This window comes from Schistocerca gregaria, chromosome 2, assembly GCF_023897955.1.
Source record: "Schistocerca gregaria isolate iqSchGreg1 chromosome 2, iqSchGreg1.2, whole genome shotgun sequence".
In the NCBI taxonomy this organism is placed as follows: Eukaryota; Metazoa; Arthropoda; class Insecta; order Orthoptera; family Acrididae; genus Schistocerca; species Schistocerca gregaria.
In genome coordinates this window covers 1,018,429,390-1,018,451,913 of record NC_064921.1, presented here as the reverse complement: position 1 = coordinate 1,018,451,913, position 22,524 = coordinate 1,018,429,390, and the positions used below count along the sequence as shown (strand labels likewise).

The following is a 22,524-nucleotide window of genomic DNA, read 5'->3' as shown; positions in this document are numbered from 1 at the left end:
ACTTGTTTTATCATTAAAATTTAAAGTACTTAATCTATAATGCTTATATACATTTTACTCACAAAAGTAGTTTTTACTAAATTACTAAAAAACTAGAAGAGGTAACTGATTGTGGTATTTCCATTATTATTATTAGGGTGAACTGAAGCATCCTACCAATTTTCAATATTGTAGCTCTATTATTTCGCGCCTCTGATTTTTCCGAAAAACGCGGATTCTGGAGTCAATTTTAGTTTTATGGTTTTGGAAACCAGCACCACTCATTAATGACTTCTTACTGCACCTTCTCACCAAATTTTGGCTTCCTAGCGTCATTATTTAGCGCCTCCTATTTTTCTTTCAAAACGTGAATTTTAAGTAAACTACTAATTTTATAATATTAAGATTTGTTACCTGAAACATTATTACATAGAACTATACTTTAACAAAGTTTTACACACAAATCTTAATTTTTACTTTTATGTTAAATGTGGTGCAATACTATATGCAGGCGCGTTACGATGACGTGACGCTACTAGCAGTGAACTAGGGTAAGTCCCGTGCACTCGCTCGCCTCTGTATCTTATACATGATACAGCGCTTGCTTTGCTTCACGGTCAGCATGGTTGCTTCCCAAGCAGTTGATCCGGGTTCGATTCCCGGCCACCGCACGGAACGTACGTTTTTCTTCTAGGGCTATTCCAAGTAACGTAACGCGATCCTCGAAACAGAACCGTCGTGGTACGAATAGTTTTCCTTCGCCCCACGTCTCACTCCGTGTCGCCATTGCGGTAGTCGCCGGATTTCGATTCACAGCATCGTGTGTCTCCATGTGTCGACTTGTCTCGACTTTGCTCGGCTGACGCGAGAGCTGACGCTTGGAAATGGGCATATATGTAGAGGGCAGGCGGGAGAAACGACTGCGAGAGACCTAAAACCGACAAACATACGACAGAACCTTTCATTTTATTGTGGCCACAGATTCGCGCTTTAGTGCACCGACAGGCAGGAGTGGCGTCAGCGTGCTGGACCGCATCATTATCGCTAAGCAGCGACGACACCTAAGTAAATAGGCAAAATGAAAGAAGCCAAATGTAGGTAGAGCTCCAAGCTGGTCGCCCATCCAAGTACTAAACACGGCCAACCGCTATTAACTCCAATCAACAGACGAGAACCGCTGCACTCAGCGTGGTATGGCCGTTATCGACAACGCCGCGAAACGTGCAGACGTCTTGCTTCTTGTGCACATCACTTGGTATTTACCTGGCAGTGTCTCGCTGCAGGAAGCACTGTCTTTTATGAGAGAAATATGAAATGGCACTTAGTGCTATCGAATACATGGCCTTTGTGTTCACAGCACGACGCTCTAACGTACTGAGCTGAGGAGCGATGCAATTCGGCCACGTCACCAGTCCAGTACCCGGTCCACCGGCTCATCCACCTTCATTACTGCCCTGCCAGACATTTAACCACGTATCTGTTTTCGTTGACTTTTGCTTTCTTGATGCTTGGACCCAAAAAGCACAACACAAAGAAAACGTAAGCGCCGTGAGACTAGCCAAGACTCAGCAAACAAAAGTATGTTCGGCTACCAGGAATCGAATCCGGGCTGCCTGGCTGAAAGCCATGCCTCCTAACAGCTTTCCGTTCCTTCTGACGGCCAGACAATCAGACGTGCAGGGCAAGCGCCATAATCACTGCCGTCACTGATAATATCTCTTCAACCTGTTTGCGCGAAATTTACTTCCTTTCCCGCACGAAGGAAACGGGTAGGTTTGGAATATTTAAAATTCATTGTCAGATGTGGGGTTCGAACCCACGCCCCCTTTTGGGAACCAGAGCTTAAATCTGGCGCCTTAGGCCGCTCGGACAATCTGACGTGCGAGTGGAAACACACTGCTGCCATCGTTTCTATAAACATCTCCAGGGCCTGACTGCAAAATTTTCTTGTTTTTTTTTGTGTGAAGAAAATACGTTTTTTTAGAGTATTTAAAACGAGTTGTGAGATGTGAGGTAACACCCCACCCTCACTGTCGGCACCCGGAACTTAAATATGGTGCCTGGCACCGTTGTTTTCCGACGCCTTCGGCCTTAAGTGGAACGAGCAGAACTGTAACTATCAATTTTCACATTGGCGCGGAGAAAACAACGAACGACAATAAAAGTCCGTTCCCTAGCAACGGCTACGCTGTGTATTTCGCCCTCAGGGGAAGCTAATGATATGCTCCAGGCGAGGATCAAACTAACCAACTTAACATTGTGATACTTAGGCGCTTTCTACTTCTGGACTGGCACAATTATGCTCAATCGTCTCTGGATCGTCTGTACGTACGTCACATTAGATATTTCTTATATCATGCGGCTGTAAATTAAAGGGCAGTTTTCCAACGGCTGTCAGTTGTGCTTCTATTTACGCTAGCAGCACCTACACACTGCGTTCAGATGTGCCAACCTCTGCCCTGGCGTTGAACGCCTACAGCGCCCTCGCCTTCGGCCTCTGGTGGCAGGAGGGTAGCCGATACATCGCGGCGTGAATGACTCGGCACGCAACGCGGTGGTGGTGTAACGGTCAGCATGGTTGCTTCCCAAGCAGTTGATCCGGGTTCGATTTCCGGCCACCGCACGAAACGTACATTTTTCTTCTAGGGCTATTCCACGTAACGTAACGCGATCCTCGAAACAGAACCGTCGTGGTACGAATAGTTTTCCTTCGCCCCACGTCTCACTCCGTGTCGCCATTGCGGTAGTCGCCGGATTTCGATTCACAGCATCGTGTGTCTCCATGTGTCGACTTGTCTTGACTTTGCTCGGCTGACGCGAGAGCTGACGCTTGGAAATGGGCATATATGTAGAGGGCAGGCGGGAGAAACGACTGCGAGAGACCAAAAACCGACAAACATACGACAGAACCTTTCATTTTATTGTGGCCACAGATTCGCGCTTTAGTGCACCGACAGGCAGGAGTGGCGTCAGCGTGCTGGACCGCATCATTATCGCTAAGCAGCGACGACACCTAAGTAAATAGGCAAAATGAAAGAAGCCAAATGTAGGTAGAGCTCCAAGTTGGTCGCCCATCCAAGTACTAAACACGGCCAACCGCTATTAACTCCAATCAACAGACGAGAACCGCTGCACTCAGCGTGGTATGGCCGTTATCGACAACGCCGCGAAACGTGCAGACGTCTTGCTTCTTGTGCACATCACTTGGTATTTACCTGGCAGTGTCTCGCTGGAGGAAGCACTGTCTTTCATGAGAGAAAAATGAAATGGCACTTAGTGCTATCGAATACATGGCCTTTGTGTTCACAGCACGACGCTCTAACGTACTGAGCTGAGGAGCGATGCAATTCGGCCACGTCACCAGTCCAATACCCGGTCCACCGGCTCATCCACCTTCATTACTGCCCTGCCAGACATTTAACCACGTATCTGTTTTCGTTGACTTTTGCTTTCTTGATGCTTGGACCCAAAAAGCACAACACAAAGAAAACGTAAGCGCCGTGAGACTAGCCAAGACTCAGCAAACAAAAGTATGTTCGGCTACCAGGAATCGAATCCGGGCTGCTTGGCTGAAAGCCATGCCTCCTAACAGCTTTCCGTTCCTTCTGACGGCCAGACAATCAGACGTGCAGGGCAAGCGCCATAATCACTGCCGTCACTGATAATATCTCTTCAACCTGTTTGCGCGAAATTTACTTCCTTTCCCGCACGAAGGAAACGGGTAGGTTTGGAATATTTAAAATTCATTGTCAGATGTGGGGTTCGAACCCACGCTCCCTTTTGGGTACCAGAGCTTAAATCTGGCGCCTTAGGCCGCTCGGACAATCTGACGTGCGAGTGGAAACACACTGCTGCCATCGTTTCTATAAACATCTCCAGGGCCTGACTGCAAAATTTTCTTGTTTTTTTTGTGTGAAGAAAATACTTTTTTTTAGAGTATTTAAAACGAGTTGTGAGATGTGAGGTAACACCCCACCCTCACTGTCGGCACCCGGAACTTAAATATGGTGCCTGGCACCGTTGTTTTCCGACGCCTTCGGCCTTAAGTGGAACGAGCAGAACTGTAACTATCAATTTTCACATTGGCGCGGAGAAAACAACGAACGACAATAAAAGTCCGTTCCCTAGCAACGGCTACGCTGTGTATTTCGCCCTCAGGGGAAGCTAATGATATGCTCCAGGCGAGGATCAAACTAACCAACTTAACATTGTGATACTTAGGCGCTTTCTACTTCTGGACTGGCACAATTATGCTCAATCGTCTCTGGATCGTCTGTACGTACGTCACATTAGATATTTCTTATATCATGCGGCTGTAAATTAAAGGGCAGTTTTCCAACGGCTGTCAGTTGTGCTTCTATTTACGCTAGCAGCACCTACACACTGCGTTCAGATGTGCCAACCTCTGCACTGGCGTTGAACGCCTACAGCGCCTTCGCCTTCGGCCTCTGGTGGCAGGAGGGTAGCCGATACATCGCGGCGTGAATGACTCGGCACGCAAGGCGGTGGTGGTGTAACGGTCAGCATGGTTGCTTCCCAAGCAGTTGATCCGGGTTCGATTCCCGGCCACCGCACGAAACGTACATTTTTCTTCTAGGGCTATTCCAAGTAACGTAACGCGATCCTCGAAACAGAACCGTCGTGGTACGAATAGTTTTCCTTCGCCCCACGTCTCACTCCGTGTCGCCATTGCGGTAGTCGCCGGATTTCGATTCACAGCATCGTGTGGCTCCATGTGTCGACTTGTCTCGACTTTGCTCGGCTGACGCGAGAGCTGACGCTTGGAAATGGGCATATATGTAGAGGGCAGGCGGGAGAAACGACTGCGAGAGACCAAAAACCGACAAACATACGACAGAACCTTTCATTTTATTGTGGCCACAGATTCGCGCTTTAGTGCACCGACAGGCAGGAGTGGCGTCAGCGTGCTGGACCGCATCATTATCGCTAAGCAGCGACGACACCTAAGTAAATAGGCAAAATGAAAGAAGCCAAATGTAGGTAGAGCTCCAAGTTGGTCGCCCATCCAAGTACTAAACACGGCCAACCGCTATTAACTCCAATCAACAGACGAGAACCGCTGCACTCAGCGTGGTATGGCCGTTATCGACAACGCCGCGAAACGTGCAGACGTCTTGCTTCTTGTGCACATCACTTGGTATTTACCTGGCAGTGTCTCGCTGGAGGAAGCACTGTCTTTCATGAGAGAAAAATGAAATGGCACTTAGTGCTATCGAATACATGGCCTTTGTGTTCACAGCACGACGCTCTAACGTACTGAGCTGAGGAGCGATGCAATTCGGCCACGTCACCAGTCCAATACCCGGTCCACCGGCTCATCCACCTTCATTACTGCCCTGCCAGACATTTAACCACGTATCTGTTTTCGTTGACTTTTGCTTTCTTGATGCTTGGACCCAAAAAGCACAACACAAAGAAAACGTAAGCGCCGTGAGACTAGCCAAGACTCAGCAAACAAAAGTATGTTCGGCTACCAGGAATCGAATCCGGGCTGCTTGGCTGAAAGCCATGCCTCCTAACAGCTTTCCGTTCCTTCTGACGGCCAGACAATCAGACGTGCAGGGCAAGCGCCATAATCACTGCCGTCACTGATAATATCTCTTCAACCTGTTTGCGCGAAATTTACTTCCTTTCCCGCACGAAGGAAACGGGTAGGTTTGGAATATTTAAAATTCATTGTCAGATGTGGGGTTCGAACCCACGCTCCCTTTTGGGTACCAGAGCTTAAATCTGGCGCCTTAGGCCGCTCGGACAATCTGACGTGCGAGTGGAAACACACTGCTGCCATCGTTTCTATAAACATCTCCAGGGCCTGACTGCAAAATTTTCTTGTTTTTTTTTGTGTGAAGAAAATACGTTTTTTTAGAGTATTTAAAACGAGTTGTGAGATGTGAGGTAACACCCCACCCTCACTGTCGGCACCCGGAACTTAAATATGGTGCCTGGCACCGTTGTTTTCCGACGCCTTCGGCCTTAAGTGGAACGAGCAGAACTCTAACTATCAATTTTCACATTGGCGCGGAGAAAACAACGAACGACAATAAAAGTCCGTTCCCTAGCAACGACTACGCTGTGTATTTCGCCCTCAGGGGAAGCTAATGATATGCTCCAGGCGAGGATCAAACTAACCAACTTAACATTGTGATACTTAGGCGCTTTCTACTTCTGGACTGGCACAATTATGCTCAATCGTCTCTGGATCGTCTGTACGTACGTCACATTAGATATTTCTTATATCATGCGGCTGTAAATTAAAGGGCAGTTTTCCAACGGCTGTCAGTTGTGCTTCTATTTACGCTAGCAGCACCTACACACTGCGTTCAGATGTGCCAACCTCTGCCCTGGCGTTGAACGCCTACAGCGCCTTCGCCTTCGGCCTCTGGTGGCAGGAGGGTAGCCGATACATCCCGGCGTGAATGACTCGGCACGCAAGGCGGTGGTGGTGTAACGGTCAGCATGGTTGCTTCCCAAGCAGTTGATCCGGGTTCGATTCCCGGCCACCGCACGAAACGTACATTTTTCTTCTAGGGCTATTCCACGTAACGTAACGCGATCCTCGAAACAGAACCGTCGTGGTACGAATAGTTTTCCTTCGCCCCACGTCTCACTCCGTGTCGCCATTGCGGTAGTCGCCGGATTTCGATTCACAGCATCGTGTGTCTCCATGTGTCGACTTGTCTCGACTTTGCTCGGCTGACGCGAGAGCTGACGCTTGGAAATGGGCATATATGTAGAGGGCAGGCGGGAGAAACGACTGCGAGAGACCAAAAACCGACAAACATACGACAGAACCTTTCATTTTATTGTGGCCACAGATTCGCGCTTTAGTGCACCGACAGGCAGGAGTGGCGTCAGCGTGCTGGACCGCATCATTATCGCTAAGCAGCGACGACACCTAAGTAAATAGGCAAAATGAAAGAAGCCAAATGTAGGTAGAGCTCCAAGATGGTCGCCCATCCAAGTACTAAACACGGCCAACCGCTATTAACTCCAATCAACAGACGAGAACCGCTGCACTCAGCGTGGTATGGCCGTTATCGACAACGCCGCGAAACGTGCAGACGTCTTGCTTCTTGTGCACATCACTTGGTATTTACCTGGCAGTGTCTCGCTGGAGGAAGCACTGTCTTTTATGAGAGAAAAATGAAATGGCACTTAGTGCTATCGAATACATGGCCTTTGTGTTCACAGCACGACGCTCTAACGTACTGAGCTGAGGAGCGATGCAATTCGGCCACGTCACCAGTCCAATACCCGGTCCACCGGCTCATCCACCTTCATTACTGCCCTGCCAGACATTTAACCACGTATCTGTTTTCGTTGACTTTTGCTTTCTTGATGCTTGGACCCAAAAAGCACAACACAAAGAAAACGTAAGCGCCGTGAGACTAGCCAAGACTCAGCAAACAAAAGTATGTTCGGCTACCAGGAATCGAATCCGGGCTGCCTGGCTGAAAGCCATGCCTCCTAACAGCTTTCCGTTCCTTCTGACGGCCAGACAATCAGACGTGCAGGGCAAGCGCCATAATCACTGCCGTCACTGATAATATCTCTTCAACCTGTTTGCGCAAAATTTACTTCCTTTCCCGCACGAAGGAAACGGGTAGGTTTGGAATATTTAAAATTCATTGTCAGATGTGGGGTTCGAACCCACGCTCCCTATCGGGAACCAGAGCTTAAATCTGGCGCCTTAGACCGTTAGGCCAATCTGACGTGCGAGCGGAAACACACTGCTGCCATCGTTTCTATAAACATCTCCAGGGCCTGACTGCGAAATTTGCTTGTTTTTTTTGTGTGAAGGAAATACGTTTTTTTAGAGTATTTAAAACGAGTTGTGAGATGTGAGGTAACACCCCACCCTCACTGTCGGCACCCGGAACTTAAATATGGTGCCTGGCACCGTTGTTTTCCGACGCCTTCGGCCTTAAGTGGAACGAGCAGAACTCTAACTATCAATTTTCACATTGGCGTGGAGAAAACAACGAACGACAATAAAAGTCCGTTCCCTAGCAACGGCTACGCTGTGTATTTCGCCCTCAGGGGATGCTAATGATATGCTCCAGGCGAGGATCAAACTAACCAACTTAACATTGTGATACTTAGGCGCTTTCTACTTCTGGACTGGCACAATTAAGCTCAATCGTCTCTGGATCGTCTGTACGTACGTCACATTAGATATTTCTTATATCATGCTGCTGTAAATTAAAGGGCAGTTTTCCAACGGCTGTCAGTTTTGCTTCTATTTACGCTAGCAGCACCTACACACTGCGTTCAGATGTGCCAACCTCTGCCCTGGCGTTGAACGCCTACAGCGCCTTCGCCTTCGGCCTCTGGTGGCAGGAGGGTAGCCGATACATCGCGGCGTGAATGACTCGGCACGCAAGGCGGTGGTGGTGTAACGGTCAGCATGGTTGCTTCCCAAGCAGTTGATCCGGGTTCGATTCCCGGCCACCGCACGAAACGTACATTTTTCTTCTAGGGCTATTCCACGTAACGTAACGCGATCCTCGAAACAGAACCGTCGTGGTACGAATAGTTTTCCTTCACCCCACGTCTCACTCCGTGTCGCCATTGCGGTAGTCGCCGGATTTCGATTCACAGCATCGTGTGTCTCCATGTGTCGACTTGTCTCGACTTTGCTCGGCTGACGCGAGAGCTGACGCTGGGAAATGGGCATATATGTAGAGGGCAGGCGGGAGAAACGACTGCGAGAGACCAAAAACCGACAAACATACGACAGAACCTTTCATTTTATTGTGGCCACAGATTCGCGCTTTAGTGCACCGACAGGCAGGAGTGGCGTCAGCGTGCTGGACCGCATCATTATCGCTAAGCAGCGACGACACCTAAGTAAATAGGCAAAATGAAAGAAGCCAAATGTAGGTAGAGCTCCAAGCTGGTCGCCCATCCAAGTACTAAACACGGCCAACCGCTATTAACTCCAATCAACAGACGAGAACCGCTGCACTCAGCGTGGTATGGCCGTTATCGACAACGCCGCGAAACGTGCAGACGTCTTGCTTCTTGTGCACATCACTTGGTATTTACCTGGCAGTGTCTCGCTGGAGGAAGCACTGTCTTTTATGAGAGAAAAATGAAATGGCACTTAGTGCTATCGAATACATGGCCTTTGTGTTCACAGCACGACGCTCTAACGTACTGAGCTGAGGAGCGATGCAATTCGGCCACGTCACCAGTCCAATACCCGGTCCACCGGCTCATCCACCTTCATTACTGCCCTGCCAGACATTTAACCACGTATCTGTTTTCGTTGACTTTTGCTTTCTTGATGCTTGGACCCAAAAAGCACAACACAAAGAAAACGTAAGCGCCGTGAGACTAGCCAAGACTCAGCAAACAAAAGTATGTTCGGCTACCAGGAATCGAATCCGGGCTGCCTGGCTGAAAGCCATGCCTCCTAACAGCTTTCCGTTCCTTCTGACGGCCAGACAATCAGACGTGCAGGGCAAGCGCCATAATCACTGCCGTCACTGATAATATCTCTTCAACCTGTTTGCGCAAAATTTACTTCCTTTCCCGCACGAAGGAAACGGGTAGGTTTGGAATATTTAAAATTCATTGTCAGATGTGGGGTTCGAACCCACGCTCCCTTTCGGGAACCAGAGCTTAAATCTGGCGCCTTAGACCGTTCGGCCAATCTGACGTGCGAGCGGAAACACACTGCTGCCATCGTTTCTATAAACATCTCCAGGGCCTGACTGCGAAATTTGCTTGTTTTTTTTTGTGTGAAGGAAATACGTTTTTTTAGAGTATTTAAAACGAGTTGTGAGATGTGAGGTAACACCCCACCCTCACTGTCGGCACCCGGAACTTAAATATGGTGCCTGGCACCGTTGTTTTCCGACGCCTTCGGCCTTAAGTGGAACGAGCAGAACTCTAACTATCAATTTTCACATTGGCGTGGAGAAAACAACGAACGACAATAAAAGTCCGTTCCCTAGCAACGGCTACGCTGTGTATTTCGCCCTCAGGGGATGCTAATGATATGCTCCAGGCGAGGATCAAACTAACCAACTTAACATTGTGATACTTAGGCGCTTTCTACTTCTGGACTGGCACAATTATGCTCAATCGTCTCTGGATCGTCTGTACGTACGTCACATTAGATATTTCTTATATCATGCTGCTGTAAATTAAAGGGCAGTTTTCCAACGGCTGTCAGTTGTGCTTCTATTTACGCTAGCAGCACCTACACACTGCGTTCAGATGTGCCAACCTCTGCCCTGGCGTTGAACGCCTACAGCGCCTTCGCCTTCGGCCTCTGGTGGCAGGAGGGTAGCCGATACATCGCGGCGTGAATGACTCGGCACGCAAGGCGGTGGTGGTGTAACGGTCAGCATGGTTGCTTCCCAAGCAGTTGATCCGGGTTCGATTCCCGGCCACCGCACGAAACGTACATTTTTCTTCTAGGGCTATTCCACGTAACGTAACGCGATCCTCGAAACAGAACCGTCGTGGTACGAATAGTTTTCCTTCACCCCACGTCTCACTCCGTGTCGCCATTGCGGTAGTCGCCGGATTTCGATTCACAGCATCGTGTGTCTCCATGTGTCGACTTGTCTCGACTTTGCTCGGCTGACGCGAGAGCTGACGCTGGGAAATGGGCATATATGTAGAGGGCAGGCGGGAGAAACGACTGCGAGAGACCAAAAACCGACAAACATACGACAGAACCTTTCATTTTATTGTGGCCACAGATTCGCGCTTTAGTGCACCGACAGGCAGGAGTGGCGTCAGCGTGCTGGACCGCATCATTATCGCTAAGCAGCGACGACACCTAAGTAAATAGGCAAAATGAAAGAAGCCAAATGTAGGTAGAGCTCCAAGCTGGTCGCCCATCCAAGTACTAAACACGGCCAACCGCTATTAACTCCAATCAACAGACGAGAACCGCTGCACTCAGCGTGGTATGGCCGTTATCGACAACGCCGCGAAACGTGCAGACGTCTTGCTTCTTGTGCACATCACTTGGTATTTACCTGGCAGTGTCTCGCTGGAGGAAGCACTGTCTTTTATGAGAGAAAAATGAAATGGCACTTAGTGCTATCGAATACATGGCCTTTGTGTTCACAGCACGACGCTCTAACGTACTGAGCTGAGGAGCGATGCAATTCGGCCACGTCACCAGTCCAATACCCGGTCCACCGGCTCATCCACCTTCATTACTGCCCTGCCAGACATTTAACCACGTATCTGTTTTCGTTGACTTTTGCTTTCTTGATGCTTGGACCCAAAAAGCACAACACAAAGAAAACGTAAGCGCCGTGAGACTAGCCAAGACTCAGCAAACAAAAGTATGTTCGGCTACCAGGAATCGAATCCGGGCTGCCTGGCTGAAAGCCATGCCTCCTAACAGCTTTCCGTTCCTTCTGACGGCCAGACAATCAGACGTGCAGGGCAAGCGCCATAATCACTGCCGTCACTGATAATATCTCTTCAACCTGTTTGCGCAAAATTTACTTCCTTTCCCGCACGAAGGAAACGGGTAGGTTTGGAATATTTAAAATTCATTGTCAGATGTGGGGTTCGAACCCACGCTCCCTATCGGGAACCAGAGCTTAAATCTGGCGCCTTAGACCGTTAGGCCAATCTGACGTGCGAGCGGAAACACACTGCTGCCATCGTTTCTATAAACATCTCCAGGGCCTGACTGCGAAATTTGCTTGTTTTTTTTGTGTGAAGGAAATACGTTTTTTTAGAGTATTTAAAACGAGTTGTGAGATGTGAGGTAACACCCCACCCTCACTGTCGGCACCCGGAACTTAAATATGGTGCCTGGCACCGTTGTTTTCCGACGCCTTCGGCCTTAAGTGGAACGAGCAGAACTCTAACTATCAATTTTCACATTGGCGTGGAGAAAACAACGAACGACAATAAAAGTCCGTTCCCTAGCAACGGCTACGCTGTGTATTTCGCCCTCAGGGGATGCTAATGATATGCTCCAGGCGAGGATCAAACTAACCAACTTAACATTGTGATACTTAGGCGCTTTCTACTTCTGGACTGGCACAATTAAGCTCAATCGTCTCTGGATCGTCTGTACGTACGTCACATTAGATATTTCTTATATCATGCTGCTGTAAATTAAAGGGCAGTTTTCCAACGGCTGTCAGTTTTGCTTCTATTTACGCTAGCAGCACCTACACACTGCGTTCAGATGTGCCAACCTCTGCCCTGGCGTTGAACGCCTACAGCGCCTTCGCCTTCGGCCTCTGGTGGCAGGAGGGTAGCCGATACATCGCGGCGTGAATGACTCGGCACGCAAGGCGGTGGTGGTGTAACGGTCAGCATGGTTGCTTCCCAAGCAGTTGATCCGGGTTCGATTCCCGGCCACCGCACGAAACGTACATTTTTCTTCTAGGGCTATTCCACGTAACGTAACGCGATCCTCGAAACAGAACCGTCGTGGTACGAATAGTTTTCCTTCACCCCACGTCTCACTCCGTGTCGCCATTGCGGTAGTCGCCGGATTTCGATTCACAGCATCGTGTGTCTCCATGTGTCGACTTGTCTCGACTTTGCTCGGCTGACGCGAGAGCTGACGCTGGGAAATGGGCATATATGTAGAGGGCAGGCGGGAGAAACGACTGCGAGAGACCAAAAACCGACAAACATACGACAGAACCTTTCATTTTATTGTGGCCACAGATTCGCGCTTTAGTGCACCGACAGGCAGGAGTGGCGTCAGCGTGCTGGACCGCATCATTATCGCTAAGCAGCGACGACACCTAAGTAAATAGGCAAAATGAAAGAAGCCAAATGTAGGTAGAGCTCCAAGCTGGTCGCCCATCCAAGTACTAAACACGGCCAACCGCTATTAACTCCAATCAACAGACGAGAACCGCTGCACTCAGCGTGGTATGGCCGTTATCGACAACGCCGCGAAACGTGCAGACGTCTTGCTTCTTGTGCACATCACTTGGTATTTACCTGGCAGTGTCTCGCTGGAGGAAGCACTGTCTTTTATGAGAGAAAAATGAAATGGCACTTAGTGCTATCGAATACATGGCCTTTGTGTTCACAGCACGACGCTCTAACGTACTGAGCTGAGGAGCGATGCAATTCGGCCACGTCACCAGTCCAATACCCGGTCCACCGGCTCATCCACCTTCATTACTGCCCTGCCAGACATTTAACCACGTATCTGTTTTCGTTGACTTTTGCTTTCTTGATGCTTGGACCCAAAAAGCACAACACAAAGAAAACGTAAGCGCCGTGAGACTAGCCAAGACTCAGCAAACAAAAGTATGTTCGGCTACCAGGAATCGAATCCGGGCTGCCTGGCTGAAAGCCATGCCTCCTAACAGCTTTCCGTTCCTTCTGACGGCCAGACAATCAGACGTGCAGGGCAAGCGCCATAATCACTGCCGTCACTGATAATATCTCTTCAACCTGTTTGCGCAAAATTTACTTCCTTTCCCGCACGAAGGAAACGGGTAGGTTTGGAATATTTAAAATTCATTGTCAGATGTGGGGTTCGAACCCACGCTCCCTTTCGGGAACCAGAGCTTAAATCTGGCGCCTTAGACCGTTCGGCCAATCTGACGTGCGAGCGGAAACACACTGCTGCCATCGTTTCTATAAACATCTCCAGGGCCTGACTGCGAAATTTGCTTGTTTTTTTTTGTGTGAAGGAAATACGTTTTTTTAGAGTATTTAAAACGAGTTGTGAGATGTGAGGTAACACCCCACCCTCACTGTCGGCACCCGGAACTTAAATATGGTGCCTGGCACCGTTGTTTTCCGACGCCTTCGGCCTTAAGTGGAACGAGCAGAACTCTAACTATCAATTTTCACATTGGCGTGGAGAAAACAACGAACGACAATAAAAGTCCGTTCCCTAGCAACGGCTACGCTGTGTATTTCGCCCTCAGGGGATGCTAATGATATGCTCCAGGCGAGGATCAAACTAACCAACTTAACATTGTGATACTTAGGCGCTTTCTACTTCTGGACTGGCACAATTATGCTCAATCGTCTCTGGATCGTCTGTACGTACGTCACATTAGATATTTCTTATATCATGCTGCTGTAAATTAAAGGGCAGTTTTCCAACGGCTGTCAGTTGTGCTTCTATTTACGCTAGCAGCACCTACACACTGCGTTCAGATGTGCCAACCTCTGCCCTGGCGTTGAACGCCTACAGCGCCTTCGCCTTCGGCCTCTGGTGGCAGGAGGGTAGCCGATACATCGCGGCGTGAATGACTCGGCACGCAAGGCGGTGGTGGTGTAAGGGTCAGCATGGTTGCTTCCCAAGCAGTTGATCCGGGTTCGATTCCCGGCCACCGCACGAAACGTACATTTTTCTTCTAGGGCTATTCCACGTAACGTAACGCGATCCTCGAAACAGAACCGTCGTGGTACGAATAGTTTTCCTTCACCCCACGTCTCACTCCGTGTCGCCATTGCGGTAGTCGCCGGATTTCGATTCACAGCATCGTGTGTCTCCATGTGTCGACTTGTCTCGACTTTGCTCGGCTGACGCGAGAGCTGACGCTTGGAAATGGGCATATATGTAGAGGGCAGGCGGGAGAAACGACTGCGAGAGACCAAAAACCGACAAACATACGACAGAACCTTTCATTTTATTGTGGCCACAGATTCGCGCTTTAGTGCACCGACAGGCAGGAGTGGCGTCAGCGTGCTGGACCGCATCATTATCGCTAAGCAGCGACGACACCTAAGTAAATAGGCAAAATGAAAGAAGCCAAATGTAGGTAGAGCTCCAAGCTGGTCGCCCATCCAAGTACTAAACACGGCCAACCGCTATTAACTCCAATCAACAGACGAGAACCGCTGCACTCAGCGTGGTATGGCCGTTATCGACAACGCCGCGAAACGTGCAGACGTCTTGCTTCTTGTGCACATCACTTGGTATTTACCTGGCAGTGTCTCGCTGGAGGAAGCACTGTCTTTTATGAGAGAAAAATGAAATGGCACTTAGTGCTATCGAATACATGGCCTTTGTGTTCACAGCACGACGCTCTAACGTACTGAGCTGAGGAGCGATGCAATTCGGCCACGTCACCAGTCCAATACCCGGTCCACCGGCTCATCCACCTTCATTACTGCCCTGCCAGACATTTAACCACGTATCTGTTTTCGTTGACTTTTGCTTTCTTGATGCTTGGACCCAAAAAGCACAACACAAAGAAAACGTAAGCGCCGTGAGACTAGCCAAGACTCAGCAAACAAAAGTATGTTCGGCTACCAGGAATCGAATCCGGGCTGCCTGGCTGAAAGCCATGCCTCCTAACAGCTTTCCGTTCCTTCTGACGGCCAGACAATCAGACGTGCAGGGCAAGCGCCATAATCACTGCCGTCACTGATAATATCTCTTCAACCTGTTTGCGCGAAATTTACTTCCTTCCCGCACGAAGGAAACGGGTAGGTTTGGAATATTTAAAATTCATTGTCAGATGTGGGGTTCGAACCCACGCTCCCTTTCGGGAACCAGAGCTTAAATCTGGCGCCTTAGACCGTTCGGCCAATCTGACGTGCGAGCGGAAACACACTGCTGCCATCGTTTCTATAAACATCTCCAGGGCCTGACTGCGAAATTTGCTTGTTTTTTTTGTGTGAAGGAAATACGTTTTTTTAGAGTATTTAAAACGAGTTGTGAGATGTGAGGTAACACCCCACCCTCACTGTCGGCACCCGCAACTTAAATATGGTGCCTGGCACCGTTGTTTTCCGACGCCTTCGGCCTTAAGTGGAACGAGCAGAACTCTAACTATCAATTTTCACATTGGCGTGGAGAAAACAACGAACGACAATAAAAGTCCGTTCCCTAGCAACGGCTACGCTGTGTATTTCGCCCTCAGGGGAAGCTAATGATATGCTCCAGGCGAGGATCAAACTAACCAACTTAACATTGTGATACTTAGGCGCTTTCTACTTCTGGACTGGCACAATTATGCTCAATCGTCTCTGGATCGTCTGTACGTACGTCACATTAGATATTTCTTATATCATGCTGCTGTAAATTAAAGGGCAGTTTTCCAACGGCTGTCAGTTGTGCTTCTATTTACGCTAGCAGCACCTACACACTGCGTTCAGATGTGCCAACCTCTGCCCTGGCGTTGAACGCCTACAGCGCCTTCGCCTTCGGCCTCTGGTGGCAGGAGGGTAGCCGATACATCCCGGCGTTAATGACTCGGCACGCAAGGCGGTGGTGGTGTAACGGTCAGCATGGTTGCTTCCCAAGCAGTTGATCCGGGTTCGATTCCTCGCCACCGCACGAAACGTACATTTTTCTTCTAGGGCTATTCCAAGTAACGTAACGCGATCCTCGAAACAGAACCGTCGTGGTACGAATAGTTTTCCTTCGCCCCACGTCTCACTCCGTGTCGCCATTGCGGTAGTCGCCGGATTTCGATTCACAGCATCGTGTGTCTCCATGTGTCGACTTGTCTCGACTTTGCTCGGCTGACGCGAGAGCTGACGCTTGGAAATGGGCATATATGTAGAGGGCAGGCGGGAGAAACGACTGCGAGAGACCAAAAACCGACAAACATACGACAGAACCTTTCATTTTATTGTGGCCACAGATTCGCGCTTTAGTGCACCGACAGGCAGGAGTGGCGTCAGCGTGCTGGACCGCATCATTATCGCTAAGCAGCGACGACACCTAAGTAAATAGGCAAAATGAAAGAAGCCAAATGTAGGTAGAGCTCCAAGCTGGTCGCCCATCCAAGTACTAAACACGGCCAACCGCTATTAACTCCAATCAACAGACGAGAACCGCTGCACTCAGCGTGGTATGGCCGTTATCGACAACGCCGCGAAACGTGCAGACGTCTTGCTTCTTGTGCACATCACTTGGTATTTACCTGGCAGTGTCTCGCTGGAGGAAGCACTGTCTTTTATGAGAGAAAAATGAAATGGCACTTAGTGCTATCGAATACATGGCCTTTGTGTTCACAGCACGATGCTCTAACGTACTGAGCTGAGGAGCGATGCAATTCGGCCACGTCACCAGTCCAATACCCGGTCCACCGGCTCATTCACCTTCATTACTGCCCTGCCAGACATTTAACCACGTATCTGTTTTCGTTGACTTTTGCTTTCTTGATGCTTGGACCCAAAAAGCACAACACAAAGAAAACGTAAGCGCCGTGAGACTAGCCAAGACTCAGCAAACAAAAGTATGTTCGGCTACCAGGAATCGAATCCGGGCTGCCTGGCTGAAAGCCATGCCTCCTAACAGCTTTCCGTTCCTTCTGACGGCCAGACAATCAGACGTGCAGGGCAAGCGCCATAATCACTGCCGTCACTGATAATATCTCTTCAACCTGTTTGCGCAAAATTTACTTCCTTTCCCGCACGAAGGAAACGGGTAGGTTTGGAATATTTAAAATTCATTGTCAGATGTGGGGTTCGAACCCACGCTCCCTTTCGGGAACCAGAGCTTAAATCTGGCGCCTTAGACCGTTCGGCCAATCTGACGTGCGAGCGGAAACACACTGCTGCCATCGTTTCTATAAACATCTCCAGGGCCTGACTGCGAAATTTGCTTGTTTTTTTTGTGTGAAGGAAATACGTTTTTTTAGAGTATTTAAAACGAGTTGTGAGATGTGAGGTAACACCCCACCCTCACTGTCGGCACCCGCAACTTAAATATGGTGCCTGGCACCGTTGTTTTCCGACGCCTTCGGCCTTAAGTGGAACGAGCAGAACTCTAACTATCAATTTTCACATTGGCGTGGAGAAAACAACGAACGACAATAAAAGTCCGTTCCCTAGCAACGGCTACGCTGTGTATTTCGCCCTCAGGGGAAGCTAATGATATGCTCCAGGCGAGGATCAAACTAACCAACTTAACATTGTGATACTTAGGCGCTTTCTACTTCTGGACTGGCACAATTATGCTCAATCGTCTCTGGATCGTCTGTACGTACGTCACATTAGATATTTCTTATATCATGCGGCTGTAAATTAAAGGGCAGTTTTCCAACGGCTGTCAGTTGTGCTTCTATTTACGCTAGCAGCACCTACACACTGCGTTCAGATGTGCCAACCTCTGCCCTGGCGTTGAACGCCTACAGCGCCTTCGCCTTCGGCCTCTGGTGGCAGGAGGGTAGCCGATACATCCCGGCGTTAATGACTCGGCACGCAAGGCGGTGGTGGTGTAACGGTCAGCATGGTTGCTCCCCAAGCAGTTGATCCGGGTTCGATTCCCGGCCACCGCACGAAACGTACATTTTTCTTCTAGGGCTATTCCACGTAACGTAACGCGATCCTCGAAACAGAACCGTCGTGGTACGAATAGTTTTCCTTCGCCCCACGTCTCACTCCGTGTCGCCATTGCGGTAGTCGCCGGATTTCGATTCACAGCATCGTGTGTCTCCATGTGTCGACTTGTCTCGACTTTGCTCGGCTGACGCGAGAGCTGACGCTTGGAAATGGGCATATATGTAGAGGGCAGGCGGGAGAAACGACTGCGAGAGACCAAAAACCGACAAACATACGACAGAACCTTTCATTTTATTGTGGCCACAGATTCGCGCTTTAGTGCACCGACAGGCAGGAGTGGCGTCAGCGTGCTGGACCGCATCATTATCGCTAAGCAGCGACGACACCTAAGTAAATAGGCAAAATGAAAGAAGCCAAATGTAGGTAGAGCTCCAAGCTGGTCGCCCATCCAAGTACTAAACACGGCCAACCGCTATTAACTCCAATCAACAGACGAGAACCGCTGCACTCAGCGTGGTATGGCCGTTATCGACAACGCCGCGAAACGTGCAGACGTCTTGCTTCTTGTGCACATCACTTGGTATTTACCTGGCAGTGTCTCGCTGGAGGAAGCACTGTCTTTTATGAGAGAAAAATGAAATGGCACTTAGTGCTATCGAATACATGGCCTTTGTGTTCACAGCACGACGCTCTAACGTACTGAGCTGAGGAGCGATGCAATTCGGCCACGTCACCAGTCCAATACCCGGTCCACCGGCTCATCCACCTTCATTACTGCCCTGCCAGACATTTAACCACGTATCTGTTTTCGTTGACTTTTGCTTTCTTGATGCTTGGACCCAAAAAGCACAACACAAAGAAAACGTAAGCGCCGTGAGACTAGCCAAGACTCAGCAAACAAAAGTATGTTCGGCTACCAGGAATCGAATCCGGGCTGCTTGGCTGAAAGCCATGCCTCCTAACAGCTTTCCGTTCCTTCTGACGGCCAGACAATCAGACGTGCAGGGCAAGCGCCATAATCACTGCCGTCACTGATAATATCTCTTCAACCTGTTTGCGCGAAATTTACTTCCTTTCCCGCACGAAGGAAACGGGTATGTTTGGAATATTTAAAATTCATTGTCAGATGTGGGGTTCGAACCCACGCTCCCTTTCGGGAACCAGAGCTTAAATCTAGCGCCTTAGACCGTTCGGCCAATCTGACGTGCGAGCGGAAACACACTGCTGCCATCGTTTCTATAAACATCTCCAGGGCCTGACTGCAAAATTTTCTTGTTTTTTTTGTGTGAAGGAAATACGTTTTTTTAGAGTATTTAAAACGAGTTGTGAGATGTGAGGTAACACCCCACCCTCACTGTCGGCACCCACAACTTAAATATGGTGCCTGGCACCGTTGTTTTCCGACGCCTTCGGCCTTAAGTGGAACGAGCAGAACTCTAACTATCAATTTTCACATTGGCGTGGAGAAAACAACGAACGACAATAAAAGTCCGTTCCCTAGCAACGGCTACGCTGTGTATTTCGCCCTCAGGGGAAGCTAATGATATGCTCCAGGCGAGGATCAAACTAACCAACTTAACATTGTGATACTTAGGCGCTTTCTACTTCTGGACTGGCACAATTATGCTCAATCGTCTCTGGATCGTCTGTACGTACGTCACATTAGATATTTCTTATATCATGCTGCTGTAAATTAAAGGGCAGTTTTCCAACGGCTGTCAGTTGTGCTTCTATTTACGCTAGCAGCACCTACACACTGCGTTCAGATGTGCCAACCTCTGCCCTGGCGTTGAACGCCTACAGCGCCTTCGCCTTCGGCCTCTGGTGGCAGGAGGGTAGCCGATACATCGCGGCGTGAATGACTCGGCACGCAAGGCGGTGGTGGTGTAACGGTCAGCATGGTTGCTTCCCAAGCAGTTGATCCGGGTTCGATTCCTCGCCACCGCACGAAACGTACATTTTTCTTCTAGGGCTATTCCAAGTAACGTAACGCGATCCTCGAAACAGAACCGTCGTGGTACGAATAGTTTTCCTTCGCCCCACGTCTCACTCCGTGTCGCCATTGCGGTAGTCGCCGGATTTCGATTCACAGCATCGTGTGTCTCCATGTGTCGACTTGTCTCGACTTTGCTCGGCTGACGCGAGAGCTGACGCTTGGAAATGGGCATATATGTAGAGGGCAGGCGGGAGAAACGACTGCGAGAGACCAAAAACCGACAAACATACGACAGAACCTTTCATTTTATTGTGGCCACAGATTCGCGCTTTAGTGCACCGACAGGCAGGAGTGGCGTCAGCGTGCTGGACCGCATCATTATCGCTAAGCAGCGACGACACCTAAGTAAATAGGCAAAATGAAAGAAGCCAAATGTAGGTAGAGCTCCAAGCTGGTCGCCCATCCAAGTACTAAACACGGCCAACCGCTATTAACTCCAATCAACAGACGAGAACCGCTGCACTCAGCGTGGTATGGCCGTTATCGACAACGCCGCGAAACGTGCAGACGTCTTGCTTCTTGTGCACATCACTTGGTATTTACCTGGCAGTGTCTCGCTGGAGGAAGCACTGTCTTTTATGAGAGAAAAATGAAATGGCACTTAGTGCTATCGAATACATGGCCTTTGTGTTCACAGCACGATGCTCTAACGTACTGAGCTGAGGAGCGATGCAATTCGGCCACGTCACCAGTCCAATACCCGGTCCACCGGCTCATTCACCTTCATTACTGCCCTGCCAGACATTTAACCACGTATCTGTTTTCGTTGACTTTTGCTTTCTTGATGCTTGGACCCAAAAAGCACAACACAAAGAAAACGTAAGCGCCGTGAGACTAGCCAAGACTCAGCAAACAAAAGTATGTTCGGCTACCAGGAATCGAATCCGGGCTGCCTGGCTGAAAGCCATGCCTCCTAACAGCTTTCCGTTCCTTCTGACGGCCAGACAATCAGACGTGCAGGGCAAGCGCCATAATCACTGCCGTCACTGATAATATCTCTTCAACCTGTTTGCGCAAAATTTACTTCCTTTCCCGCACGAAGGAAACGGGTAGGTTTGGAATATTTAAAATTCATTGTCAGATGTGGGGTTCGAACCCACGCTCCCTTTCGGGAACCAGAGCTTAAATCTGGCGCCTTAGACCGTTCGGCCAATCTGACGTGCGAGCGGAAACACACTGCTGCCATCGTTTCTATAAACATCTCCAGGGCCTGACTGCGAAATTTGCTTGTTTTTTTTTGTGTGAAGGAAATACGTTTTTTTAGAGTATTTAAAACGAGTTGTGAGATGTGAGGTAACACCCCACCCTCACTGTCGGCACCCGCAACTTAAATATGGTGCCTGGCACCGTTGTTTTCCGACGCCTTCGGCCTTAAGTGGAACGAGCAGAACTCTAACTATCAATTTTCACATTGGCGTGGAGAAAACAACGAACGACAATAAAAGTCCGTTCCCTAGCAACGGCTACGCTGTGTATTTCGCCCTCAGGGGAAGCTAATGATATGCTCCAGGCGAGGATCAAACTAACCAACTTAACATTGTGATACTTAGGCGCTTTCTACTTCTGGACTGGCACAATTATGCTCAATCGTCTCTGGATCGTCTGTACGTACGTCACATTAGATATTTCTTATATCATGCTGCTGTAAATTAAAGGGCAGTTTTCCAACGGCTGTCAGTTGTGCTTCTATTTACGCTAGCAGCACCTACACACTGCGTTCAGATGTGCCAACCTCTGCCCTGGCGTTGAACGCCTACAGCGCCTTCGCCTTCGGCCTCTGGTGGCAGGAGGGTAGCCGATACATCGCGGCGTGAATGACTCGGCACGCAAGGCGGTGGTGGTGTAACGGTCAGCATGGTTGCTTCCCAAGCAGTTGATCCGGGTTCGATTCCTCGCCACCGCACGAAACGTACATTTTTCTTCTAGGGCTATTCCAAGTAACGTAACGCGATCCTCGAAACAGAACCGTCGTGGTACGAATAGTTTTCCTTCGCCCCACGTCTCACTCCATGTCGCCATTGCGGTAGTCGCCGGATTTCGATTCACAGCATCGTGTGTCTCCATGTGTCGACTTGTCTCGACTTTGCTCGGCTGACGCGAGAGCTGACGCTTGGAAATGGGCATATATGTAGAGGGCAGGCGGGAGAAACGACTGCGAGAGACCAAAAACCGACAAACATACGACAGAACCTTTCATTTTATTGTGGCCACAGATTCGCGCTTTAGTGCACCGACAGGCAGGAGTGGCGTCAGCGTGCTGGACCGCATCATTATCGCTAAGCAGCGACGACACCTAAGTAAATAGGCAAAAT

The 22,524-nt window shown here is 49.4% G+C and overlaps 19 non-coding genes across 19 annotated transcripts; 8 read left to right on the top strand and 11 right to left on the bottom strand.

The window, feature by feature from the left end:
* Positions 1-1,774: 1,774 nt before the first annotated feature.
* Trnal-uaa (transfer RNA leucine (anticodon UAA)) lies at positions 1,775-1,858 on the bottom strand. Its single transcript has one exon. It is a non-coding gene; the product is annotated as a tRNA-Leu (tRNA).
* A 672-nt stretch (positions 1,859-2,530) lies between these two features.
* Positions 2,531-2,602, top strand: Trnag-ccc (transfer RNA glycine (anticodon CCC)). The gene has a single exon. It is a non-coding gene; the product is annotated as a tRNA-Gly (tRNA).
* Positions 2,603-3,726: 1,124 nt separating this feature from the next.
* On the bottom strand, positions 3,727-3,810 carry Trnal-uaa (transfer RNA leucine (anticodon UAA)). The gene has a single exon. It is a non-coding gene; the product is annotated as a tRNA-Leu (tRNA).
* A 671-nt stretch (positions 3,811-4,481) lies between these two features.
* On the top strand, positions 4,482-4,553 carry Trnag-ccc (transfer RNA glycine (anticodon CCC)). The gene has a single exon. It is a non-coding gene; the product is annotated as a tRNA-Gly (tRNA).
* Positions 4,554-5,677: 1,124 nt separating this feature from the next.
* Positions 5,678-5,761, bottom strand: Trnal-uaa (transfer RNA leucine (anticodon UAA)). Its single transcript has one exon. It is a non-coding gene; the product is annotated as a tRNA-Leu (tRNA).
* Positions 5,762-6,433: 672 nt separating this feature from the next.
* Positions 6,434-6,505, top strand: Trnag-ccc (transfer RNA glycine (anticodon CCC)). Its single transcript has one exon. It is a non-coding gene; the product is annotated as a tRNA-Gly (tRNA).
* Positions 6,506-7,629: 1,124 nt separating this feature from the next.
* Trnal-uaa (transfer RNA leucine (anticodon UAA)) lies at positions 7,630-7,713 on the bottom strand. The gene has a single exon. It is a non-coding gene; the product is annotated as a tRNA-Leu (tRNA).
* Positions 7,714-8,384: 671 nt separating this feature from the next.
* On the top strand, positions 8,385-8,456 carry Trnag-ccc (transfer RNA glycine (anticodon CCC)). Its single transcript has one exon. It is a non-coding gene; the product is annotated as a tRNA-Gly (tRNA).
* A 1,124-nt stretch (positions 8,457-9,580) lies between these two features.
* Positions 9,581-9,664, bottom strand: Trnal-uaa (transfer RNA leucine (anticodon UAA)). Its single transcript has one exon. It is a non-coding gene; the product is annotated as a tRNA-Leu (tRNA).
* Positions 9,665-10,336: 672 nt separating this feature from the next.
* On the top strand, positions 10,337-10,408 carry Trnag-ccc (transfer RNA glycine (anticodon CCC)). Its single transcript has one exon. It is a non-coding gene; the product is annotated as a tRNA-Gly (tRNA).
* A 1,124-nt stretch (positions 10,409-11,532) lies between these two features.
* On the bottom strand, positions 11,533-11,616 carry Trnal-uaa (transfer RNA leucine (anticodon UAA)). The gene has a single exon. It is a non-coding gene; the product is annotated as a tRNA-Leu (tRNA).
* Positions 11,617-12,287: 671 nt separating this feature from the next.
* Positions 12,288-12,359, top strand: Trnag-ccc (transfer RNA glycine (anticodon CCC)). Its single transcript has one exon. It is a non-coding gene; the product is annotated as a tRNA-Gly (tRNA).
* A 1,124-nt stretch (positions 12,360-13,483) lies between these two features.
* On the bottom strand, positions 13,484-13,567 carry Trnal-uaa (transfer RNA leucine (anticodon UAA)). The gene has a single exon. It is a non-coding gene; the product is annotated as a tRNA-Leu (tRNA).
* A 672-nt stretch (positions 13,568-14,239) lies between these two features.
* On the top strand, positions 14,240-14,311 carry Trnag-ccc (transfer RNA glycine (anticodon CCC)). Its single transcript has one exon. It is a non-coding gene; the product is annotated as a tRNA-Gly (tRNA).
* A 1,123-nt stretch (positions 14,312-15,434) lies between these two features.
* Trnal-uaa (transfer RNA leucine (anticodon UAA)) lies at positions 15,435-15,518 on the bottom strand. Its single transcript has one exon. It is a non-coding gene; the product is annotated as a tRNA-Leu (tRNA).
* Positions 15,519-17,385: 1,867 nt separating this feature from the next.
* Trnal-uaa (transfer RNA leucine (anticodon UAA)) lies at positions 17,386-17,469 on the bottom strand. Its single transcript has one exon. It is a non-coding gene; the product is annotated as a tRNA-Leu (tRNA).
* A 671-nt stretch (positions 17,470-18,140) lies between these two features.
* On the top strand, positions 18,141-18,212 carry Trnag-ccc (transfer RNA glycine (anticodon CCC)). The gene has a single exon. It is a non-coding gene; the product is annotated as a tRNA-Gly (tRNA).
* A 1,124-nt stretch (positions 18,213-19,336) lies between these two features.
* On the bottom strand, positions 19,337-19,420 carry Trnal-uaa (transfer RNA leucine (anticodon UAA)). Its single transcript has one exon. It is a non-coding gene; the product is annotated as a tRNA-Leu (tRNA).
* A 1,867-nt stretch (positions 19,421-21,287) lies between these two features.
* Positions 21,288-21,371, bottom strand: Trnal-uaa (transfer RNA leucine (anticodon UAA)). Its single transcript has one exon. It is a non-coding gene; the product is annotated as a tRNA-Leu (tRNA).
* Positions 21,372-22,524: the final 1,153 nt, after the last annotated feature.